At 35.7% G+C, this 10,920-nt stretch overlaps 1 pseudogene; it reads left to right on the top strand.

Annotated features, from left to right (window-relative positions):
* Positions 1-1,104: 1,104 nt before the first annotated feature.
* On the top strand, positions 1,105-2,046 carry LOC148775728 (olfactory receptor 10AG1-like; annotated as a pseudogene).
* The last annotated feature ends 8,874 nt before the right edge of the window (positions 2,047-10,920 follow it).

The following is a 10,920-nucleotide window of genomic DNA, read 5'->3' as shown; positions in this document are numbered from 1 at the left end:
TTTGTGTTTTCCAGTTTGCTAGATATTATTTAAAGCTACAGTTTACTAATCACCGTTCATTTAAAATTCTTATATTTTCCAAGTATATCTCAATATAGGAGAACTTTGAGTGTCTGTTCAGTTCAGTTCAGTTGAGTCACTCAGTCGTGACTGACTCTTTGCAACCCCATGAATCGCGGCATGCCAGGCCTCCCTGTCCATCAATTACTCACTAAACCATACTTGCTTACCTACCTACTAGCTAAAATATATATTCTCTGCTTTTGATATTTTTGACAACTGTGTATTAGCCATATTTTAAATAATTTATAGTTTTCAGTTTTAATTTTCATGTGCTGCATCTTATATATATTATTAGCATGATAATTTTTAAATGAAAGTGACCTCTGGTACATCCTAAGAGATTTTAGAATAGATTTACCAGGCAGAGTTTCAGAAATCATATCATCAATGTAATTTCTTCAAGTTTGTCATTATTAATCAAATAACTGATAAGTCAAGAACACTGACAAACATAAGCTGCATCCTTGTAAAAGATAAATAAATGTTCCTGCTTTATAACGCCTGATGACTATGTTGATTATTTTAGTAGATAAAGGCAGTCAGAATGGTCTCAAATAAAGTGCACACACAAGAAGTAACAGCTATCATTGCAGAATATGGAAGGAAAGGCATGTTTTATTCTTGAAAAAGTTCTAATGGAAGAGTTGGGAAATACCTGAAAAATGCATTACAGAATTTAGTGGTGCCCTACCCCTGAGAAAATGGGATGGAAATATTTCTGCTTCAGACTTTTGCTTTTTGAATATAAGCAAAATGGATAGATTTTCCTCTGCATACAGATTCAAAATGAAAGTGCATCATTCTTAAACATATTACTTTTAATTAAATTTAAACCTTGAATTGCAACTTATGCTTTTATATTTAGAATTTAGCATACATATTCTTCATTAAACTTCAGTTACGTTGAGTCCAGGATATAAAGTACTAAACATTAATAGAGAGTAGAAATCATATGTACTATTAATGATTCCCCTAAATGCCTTTAATTTATAGAAATTACAAAACGAAAAATATAAATGTCTAACTGTACTATTTCCACAGATGGAACCTCAAAAATATCTGGTGAATGTGGATCTCACTTCAATGATGGGATTTGTTCTTTCGGGATTTCCTGACATTCCCAGTCTCCAGTGTTTCTTTTCGTGATGTTTCTGTTTACCTATGTGATAACTCTGATGGGAAATGGCGTCAATCATCATCATTCTCGTAACCGGGACAGACCAGACTCTCCAGACTCCCATGTACTTTTCCTCGGTAATTTTTCCTCCTTGGAAATCTGTTATGTGTCTGCCACTCTTCCTAGAATGCTCATAAACCTTTGGACTCAGAAAAGACACATTTCTTCGTTTGCTTGTGCAACACAGATGAGTTTTGTCCTTATATTTGGAAATGTAGAGTGCCTGCTTCTTGCAGTGATGGCCTACGACCGCTACGTGGCCATTTGTCGCCCCCTGCACTATCCTCTGGTCATGAACCACAAGGTCTGTGTCCAGCTGGTGGCTGCCTGCTGGGTCACTGGGGTTCCAGTTGAGATAGGGCAGACGCACCAGGCTTTCTCTCTGTCCTTTTGTAGATCCAACCAAATCAATCACTGCTTCTGTGATATCCCGCCAGTACTGAAGCTGGCCTGTGGGGACACGTTTCTGAACGAGATGCTGGTCTTCCCAGTTGCTGTGCTGTTTGTCATGGTCCCGTTTCTGCTGATACTCGGCCTCTAGGGTAGAATCAGCTCCACCGTCCTGAAGTTGCCATCGGCAACAGGAAAAGCAAAGGCTTTCCCCACCTGCTCATCTCATGTCATGGTTGTGACTTTATTCTTTGGATCTGCAATCGTTACATATTTACGACCTAAATCCAAAACTTGTTCCAGAACAGACAGATTTCTCTCACTTTTCTATACCATTATCACCCCGATGTTTAACCCCCTGATATACACTCAGAAATAAGGATGTCTTGACAGCCTTGAGAAAACTGATACCTTAATATAAAGCATTAGCAGCTTGATTTAAACTCATTTTCTGTTTTCCTATTTAATTTTGTCATTGTTTAATCAGAAATAGTTAGTTTGCTTTTTCCACATGATTAATAGTTATATTTATTCATTCCTGGCCTTATTGTTTTATGCCGGATTTTCTAATATCAGGATTATATTGTGGTGTCTTGCTGATAAGAAACCATGTATTTAGGCAATCTTATATTCAGTCCACAAATTTACTGGTGATTTGCAATATCATGAGAAAAGATAGTATCACTTACCTACCTTTTCCCCTAAAACCATAGATATTTTTGTACTTTTCTGTTCATATAACTATCATGCACTTTATTTTCTTTTCATGATGTTTTTAGATAGTACAGATGGCAAAACTTTGGAGAACAGTTGTTAAATATCTACATGTTTTTAACTTTAGACATTTTACCTTTCAACGACTTCAATTTGATCCTTCTGTAAGATTAAAAACAAAACTCTGCATAATGACCCTTGAATTTTGCCGTGTTGCACTAAACTTTTACCCTCTGCTTCTCTCTGAATTCTTCTTCTTAGATATGCTTTGTTTTTGTAGCCAAATCATGCTACTAGCATCTTGATAATTTGTTACCTTAATTTTTACTAATGCAAAAATTATTAATGCATGTTCGCTGTTCAGAGATATAAGATATACAGGATTCAGTCATTTTGTGTCCATATAGTTTTATTTATTCTCTAAGAACTCTTTTTTTAATAATTTTGGTGAAGTATATAATTGAAATTAAAATAAAAATACATAAATATTTAGTATATTATTTTCCCAAGTTTTATGGCTGTAAAGGATGATACTTGATAAGACAGAATCATTATATTAAACCAAAAAAAAATACTATTAAAAAAGATCTTGTATTTCTTCAAATGGAAGGAGTTGAACTACAGACAGTACACGGGATCATTTTCAGTCAAAATGATTGGGAAATGATTCAATCTGAGGAAGGTTTTTTCTTTTATATTTTCATTTTAAATCTGTCTTTCTCTTATTATACTATGTGTTTAAATAACCTATTTTCATAAGACCAGAATTCATCTATCAGCTAGTTCTCTTCTTTGAGTAGGTAGCAAGTCATCCAAAAAGACATCTAAAAAGCACACAAAATTACAGCAATCATTTCAGAGGAGATCATGCGCAGGTGACAGTCACAGATGACTACTGTGGGTATTACATATTACCCACTGAAAGGATGAAGGAAGTAAAATTTAAAAGTTGGTTTTGTAGCCATTTTAAAGTTCTCTGCTCCAATATTCTGTTGCTGCACAGCAAATTACATCCAAAATTTCTGGTTTAGAAGAATATCTTTTGATTGTATCACATGCACTGTCCAGTATGGAGGCAGCGGTCAGCTGCATGGTTGTCCTCTTCCATATAGTATTGACTGTCATCATGAAGGGGGATTCACATGGGGACTGATTTGGTTTTCATGTCTAGAAAAGCTTCGTGTAACTATGTCGTGTAGTTACAATGATGCATTACATAGAAGAAAAACCCAGTTTTCACGGAAATTTCATACTCTAGGGGAACACACTGTTACCAGATAAATAATAAAGTAATTTGGCATAAAAGCATAAAATAAATCATACAGTAAAGTGATCCATATTGAACTTGCAATATTAGAATGGTGTTTAACTTAGTTTGGGAAATAAGAAGTTAAAGAATACATTCAGTAAAGGATGACACTATTTTTTTTAATCTCAACAATAGGGCTAACAAACACAATTAAATTAAAAAATGTTGAAAAGTGTCTTTCTGTAATTTGAACCAAGGAAAGGGATTTTTCTCTCACAGTTTTTTCTCAACATTTTACTGAGCCTACGCAGTGGGGAAAAAAAAGAGAGAGAATAAAATGTATACGTAAACACTGCAGAGTGTTATGGCTCAGTCATGTCTGACTATTTGCAACCCAATGGACTCTAGTCTGCCAGGCTCCTCTGTCCATGGAATTCTCCAGGCAAGAATACTGGAGAGGGTAAACATTCCCTTCTCCAGGGGATCTTCCCAACCCCGGGATCAAGCCTGGTTCTCCCATATTGCAGGGAGATTCTTTACCGTCTGAGCCACCAGTATTTTATTAACCTAATTGTTGGAAGATGTTATATATGAACATGTGGAAAATATTTAATAACCTACAATGAAGTTATTAGACATAATAAATGAATTCAACATGTGTATTGGATATAGAATCAACAAACACAAATCAATTTATTTCCATGCTAAGTCGCTTCAGTCATGTTTAACTCTCTGTGACCCTATGGACTGTAGCCTGCCTGGCTCCTTGGTCCTTGGAATTCTACAAGCAAGAATACTGGGGTTGATTGCCATGCCCTCCTCCAGGGAATCCTCCTGATCTAGGGATCAAACCCCCATTTCTTACGTCTCCTGTATTAGCAGGAGGTTCTTTACCACCAGCACCACCTGGGAAGCCCTTATTTCCACATTGAAAAGCAAAAAATAAGTAGAGGTTGAAAATAGTATTTAAATAAGAACAAAGATATGAAAAATAATGGAAATGAAAACCCTGCAGGAAGTTTATTCAGTAAACTGGAAAATAATTTGAGAGAAATTTCAGATAAGGAACTAAATGGATTGCTATAACATTTTAATGTACTGAAAAACTCAATATTTAAAAGATATCAATTTTCTATGATAAAATTCAATTCAATGATACAGAAATTCCATAAAGTAGGTAAAATTCCTTTGGTCTATTGGTGGGTGAGGTGGTGTACGGGGAGTGTGTGTGTGACTTGGCTAACCCTAAATTGTGTATATGAAGACAAGCAATTATTGCCAAGGCACTCCCAAAGAACAGTAACGTGAGAGGATTTACTTTACTGGACAGCATGCCTTTCCATAATAGTACAGAATTCAGATAGTGATAGAGAAAGACTTCGGGGATGTGTGATAGAGAGCCCAACAAATATCGCCTTCATGCACACACACCTAAAAGGAAAAAAAAAAAGATAAAGCTAGAAGCAACCAGGGTTAAATACATATCATAACAGTGGGACAGATTTGTTTGCTGCATAATTCAGTTTGGAAACTATTTAGGACAGAAGAACAGATTACATCTTTAAAGAACTGTAAAACAAGTATCAAACCAGAATGATTTTTCTAATAAAATTATCCCACAAAACAGAAAGTGAACTTTAAGAATAAAAACATCGACTTACAAAGTAAAGGGAAAAAATATATCACAAGCATATTTGCATATGAGGATGTAAAATGAAGCTTTTCAAGTAGAAAAAAATAATACAGTTTAAAATAATTTGGATCAACACGAAGAATGAACAGATCACAAAACAGAAAATAAGATGACCAATATAAACATTTTTCATATTTTAAAATGTCCATCAAATAATAAATAGCAGTTGAAAAAAACAAAAAAATGTATCATAGTGTTTATAAATTAAACAATAAATGTGGTACATATATATATGAATAATACTCAGTCATAAGAAAGAAATAATGCCATTTGCAGTGACACAGATGGACCTAGAGGTTGTTAAACTGAGTGAAGTGACAGAGAAAGAAAAGCGTCATGTCGTATCATGTATATACATCATGTATATGGGATCTATAAAATTGGTACAAATCTCTTTACAAAGCAGAAATAGAATCACACATGTTGCAAACAAACTTAAGGTTGCCAAGAGGGAATGGTGGAAGGGGAGGGTAAATTGAGAGATTTGGATTGAAATATACATACTAACCTGTCTAAATAGATAGCTAGTAAGAACCTACTGTATAGCACAGGAACTCTACTCAATACTCTGTAATAATCTATATGGGAATAGAATCTTAAAAAGAGTCAAAGTATGTATATGTATCACTGATTCACTTTGCTGTATGGCGGAAACTAATATTGTAAATCAACTGCATTCTAATAAAAATTAATTTAAAAAGAGTAAGTGTAAGGCAATAATATAAAACAAAAGATAAGATTGCACAAACAGGAGTATTTTCTTTTCAGGATCTTAACATTTTGCATATTAAAGCATATAATTTATTTAATGATAGATTGTATTAGGAAGATATTTATTTTGTAAACTCTACAGTTACAGCTAAAAGTTAAAAAGGAGCATTGGATAAAAAAAATGATTCAGTTCAGTTCAGTTCAGTTACTCAGTAGTGTCCGACTCTTTGCGATCCCATGGACTGCAGCATGCCAGGCTTCCCTGTCCAACACCAACTCCCGGAGCTTACTCAGACTCATGTCTGTTGAGTCAGTGATGCCATCCAACCATCTCATCCTCTGTCATCCCCTTCTCCTCCAGCCTTCAATCTTTCCCAGCATCAGGGTCTGTACAAATGAGTCAGTTCTTTGCGTCAGGTGGCTGAAGCATTGGAGTTTCAGCTTCAGCATCAGTCCTTCCAATGAATATTCAGGACATCTCCTTTAGAATGGACTGGTTGGATCTCCTTGCAGTCCAAGGGACTCTCAAGAGTCTCCTCCAGCACCACAGTTCAAAAGCATCAATTCTTCGGCGATCAGCTTTCTTCACAGTCCAACTCTCACATCCATACATGACCACTGGAAAAACCATAGCCTTGACTAGACAGACCTTTGTTGGCAAAGTAATGTCTCTGCTTTTTAATATACTGTCTAGGTGATACATAAATACTAAAAGTCTATTAAAACAATGAACAAAATATATGTATAAGAGAGATAAAACACAAACATCAAGGCAGTACATTTAAATTTAGTCATATTTATAAAACCTCTATTAAAATGTATAGCAATCCAATCAGTGTACAGCATGGTGCTGTTGTTCAGTGGCTAAGCAGCGTCTGACTCTGCAACCCTATGAACTGCAGCACACCAGGCTTCCCTGTCCTTCACTATCTCCTGGAGTTTGTTCAAACTCATGTCCATTGAGTCAGTGATGCCATCTCATCCTCCATCGCCCCCTTCTCCTTTTGCCCTCAGTCTTTCCCAGCATCAGGGTCTTTTCCAATGACAGCTCATTGCCTGAGGTGACCAAAGTATTGGAATTCAGCTTTAGCACCAAAACTTCTAGTGAATATTCAGGGTTGGTTTCCTTTAGGATTAACCAGTTTGATGTCCTTGCAGTACACGGGACCCTCAAAAGTCTTCTCCAACACCACAGTTTGAAAGCATCAATTCTTTGGTGCTCAGCCTTCTTTATTTCCTAACTCTCATATCCATACGTGACTACTGGAAAAACCATAGCTTTGTCAGCAAAGTGATGTCTCTGCTTTTTAATACACTGTCTAGGTTTGTCATAGCTTTTCTTCCAAGGGACAAACGCCTTTTAATTTCATGGCTGCTCACCATCCACATCGATTTTGGTGTCCAAGAAAATGTAATAGAGCATGGTGACTATAGTTAAATAATTTTGTATATTTGAAAGTTGCTAACAGAAATTTTTTAAAAATTCATGTCACAAGAAAAAAAAATGCATAATTTTGGGTGGTGATGGATATTAACTAGACATTATGATGATCATTTAAAACATATTTTTGTTGTAGAGCAGAAGTTAATATAATGCTATAAGTCAAGTATATCTCAAATAATCACTGTGAGTTTTAAAGGTCTTGCTTTGTGTTATGCAGATTTTGCCTCAATACTATTGCTAATTTAAGCATCTAAGCCTAATAAAAATAATAATGACATTGTGTTGTTAGGCTCAAAAATATCTATAAAACAAATTAATATGCATGAATATGTACATGAATAGTTATTCCATTATGTGTCATGTTGTCTTCAGTCTAAAGGTATACATGTTGCAGCATGCTATAACACCTTTTTTTTTAGTGACCAAAAGTGAGGACTGTGGCAGAGTCTGGCTTTATGCTCTTCAAATACATCTGTTTTATTGACATACAGTGAACGTCATTCCCTAACCTTCTCAGAGCTACACTGGAGCAGGTGATTAGTTTCTACAGTGACATGTGGGTAGAAGTGATGTGTTTATTATGTATAGAGGCTCTGAATAGTGTATTTGTTTCCTTATGTTCTGTCTGTCCGGCGTCTCGGGTTTCCGCATGCTGAAGATCCAGTAGGAAACTACACAGAAGAAGTAGGAACAGTGGGACCCTTAGATGGAAGCGACCGGAGTTTCTTCATCACTGACTGCAAACGTCTGCTGTAATATGATTACAAGATGTTTCTTCATATTGTTACACTGATATATTTGAGGTGTTGTCTCAGAGTGTAGATTTGTTTTCAGGTGATGGTGATATTAAATTGAACAGAGAGATATTCAATTCACTATCTTAATGATAGAATTAGGGATTAGATCAGTTTTCTCACATGGGTGATGGACATTCAGTTTGCTCCATCCTGTAAGTAAAATTTAATTGAAACAAATCATGAGTACAATTCTCATTTGTAAATAAACATGACACTAAATGACATGGATACCACATCAATTCTAAAAAAGTATACATAGGTCCAATTTATGAGGAACATGCTATAATAAAGATAAGCAAATTCAAAATAGAAAAATGAAATACAATTTTGGAAACAGCGATAGTGTTTTCAACTTGTCAAAGAATCTCTAAATGGAAAGAAAAAAATGTGCTTATGAGCGGAAGTGGATATTGGCCTTGTAACCTCACTCCTGATAATTTTACCTACACACCTGCCTGGAAGCAGCTGAAATAGAAAAAGCATTTTGACAGGAGAGGTTGTTTTTTGTTTTTTCCTGTCTTAAATAATTGTATTTAAATGTTTATTTTTTAATATATTAATTGGAGGGTAACTGCTTTACAGTGCCGTGTTGGTGCTGCCGAACCACAAAGTGAATCACTCATAAGTGTACATACGTCCCGTCTGTCTTTAACCTCCCTCCCCCGACCCTGTCCAGGTTGTCAGAGCATCAGATTGAGCTCCCTGTGTTTTATGCACACAGCAGCTTCCCACTACCTATCTGCTTTACACGTGGCAGTTTACATGTTTCAATGTTGATCTCTCAGTTCCTCCCACCCTCTCCTTCCCTCGCTGTGTCCACAAGTCTCTTCTCTATGTCTGCGTCTATATTCCTGCCTTGCAAGTGGGTTTTTCTGTATCATTCTTCTCAAGCACATATGTGTGTGTGTGAATATATGATATTTGTCTTTCTGACTTACTTCACTCTGCATAACAGGCTCTAGGCTATTTTTAAGGTGCCTTTCATTTTGAATCTGCTAGATACCTACGCTGATGACCGACTAGATATCCTAACATGAATAAACCTATCCAGATTTTTGTCAGCAGATACAACAAACTTTAATTTCCACCAAAGTTAATCTAGGAACAGAGTGTTCCACTTCTGAAAAGGAATCTAACCCTCCCTGCAATGGATTGGAAAGAACAAACATACCACGGTCGTGTATTAGTAAGTGACACATTTTTCTAAAGATGTGAAAGATGAGATCTGGATGAATTATGGGGTAAAATTAAGGAAAGCAAATTTACAGCAATTACTGATGGTACGAAATGCAATAAATTGAAAGTTTTAATTTTTTTCTCAGAAAGTATTGTTGATGCGAGAAAATTAAGTGTCATTTCCCTGCTAAGTTTCCACCCCCACAGAGGGGAACCTTTGTGCCAAGAAGGAGCTCCTGAAGACAAGTCATCTACAGAAAAAGTAGTCTTAAAACACAAACCCAGATGGTCAGCAAACAGGAGCAGTCTTCTGAAAATTAAACTGATACTCAAGAGAAAAATGTCCCCCAGGGTGAGCATGACTACTTCCTATTTAAGAGCAGCTGATCTTTGAAGAATACTCCAGAATGACAGTGACTTCCTGATTCAAAAGTATTATAAAATGTAACAGGGTCAAAACATCTATATTCTCATAGATAACTTCATGCAGATCCATGACGGTAAGATGTTAGATGGTTTTATTTAAAAATAGTTCTGAATTTGAGGTTTAAGATACAAAGGATAGAACAGAAAAATATGAACTTCTGAGATCTTTATCTAAAAATTAGTTAATAAATTAACAAATGCATTTCTTAGCTTTTTTAATAATAAAATTAGACATAAGTAAAATAACAATAATAATAACAATAGTATTTATAATAAAACTTACACTTAAGGTAATTTTGAAACCTAATTCTAGTGGAAATAGAGAAATATGAGAGACTATTTGTTGACTCAATTTTATTAATCAAAGTATTAACGCAAAAACAATAAATAGTTTGTGGGACTGCAAGATGAGAACAGATATAGTCGATTTAATGAAATATGAAAACACAGTTAGGAGAACAAACATTAATGAACTGTTGTAAGAATTGTCAAAGTGTTGACTGCCTGATATCTGATTACATGAACTTGAAATGAAGCAAGATAACGGGCCTCTGTGTGTGTTGGTCCCACTCATATGCTTTTGCCATTTTCATTCCTAAAATAAATAATCATAGGGTTTAAATAAAGTTGCATTTATTAGATAAAATTACAACGGAATTATGTAGGACATATTTTATTTGGTTGTAAGAGAAGTAGATGACAATGGATCAGAGAATCACATATATTAAGAAGAAACTATGTTAAACTATCATGAAAGTGGAAGTCACTCAGTCGTGTCTGACTCTTTGTAACCCCATGGACTATACAGTCCATGGAATTCTCTAGGCCAGAATACTGGAGTTGGGTAGCCTTTCCCTTCTCCAGGTGATCTTCCCAACCCAAGGATCAAACCCAGGTCTCCCACCTTGCAGGCAGATTCTTTACCAGCTGAGTCACAAGAGAAGCCTGGGAATACTGGAGTGAGTAGCCTATCCCTTCTCCAGTGGATCTTCCTGACCCAGGAATCAAACCGGGGTCTTCTGCATTGCAGGTAGATTCTTTACCAACCGAGCTATCAGGGAACCCCAAATATCATGAAGA

The sequence above is a fragment of the Moschus berezovskii genome, chromosome 14, assembly GCF_049115385.1.
Source record: "Moschus berezovskii isolate FMDL1 chromosome 14, NW_MosBer_1.0, whole genome shotgun sequence".
Lineage (NCBI taxonomy): Eukaryota > Metazoa > Chordata > Mammalia > Artiodactyla > Moschidae > Moschus > Moschus berezovskii.
The sequence above is the reverse complement of the archived record's forward strand: the minus strand, read 5'-3'. Positions and strand labels throughout refer to the sequence as shown.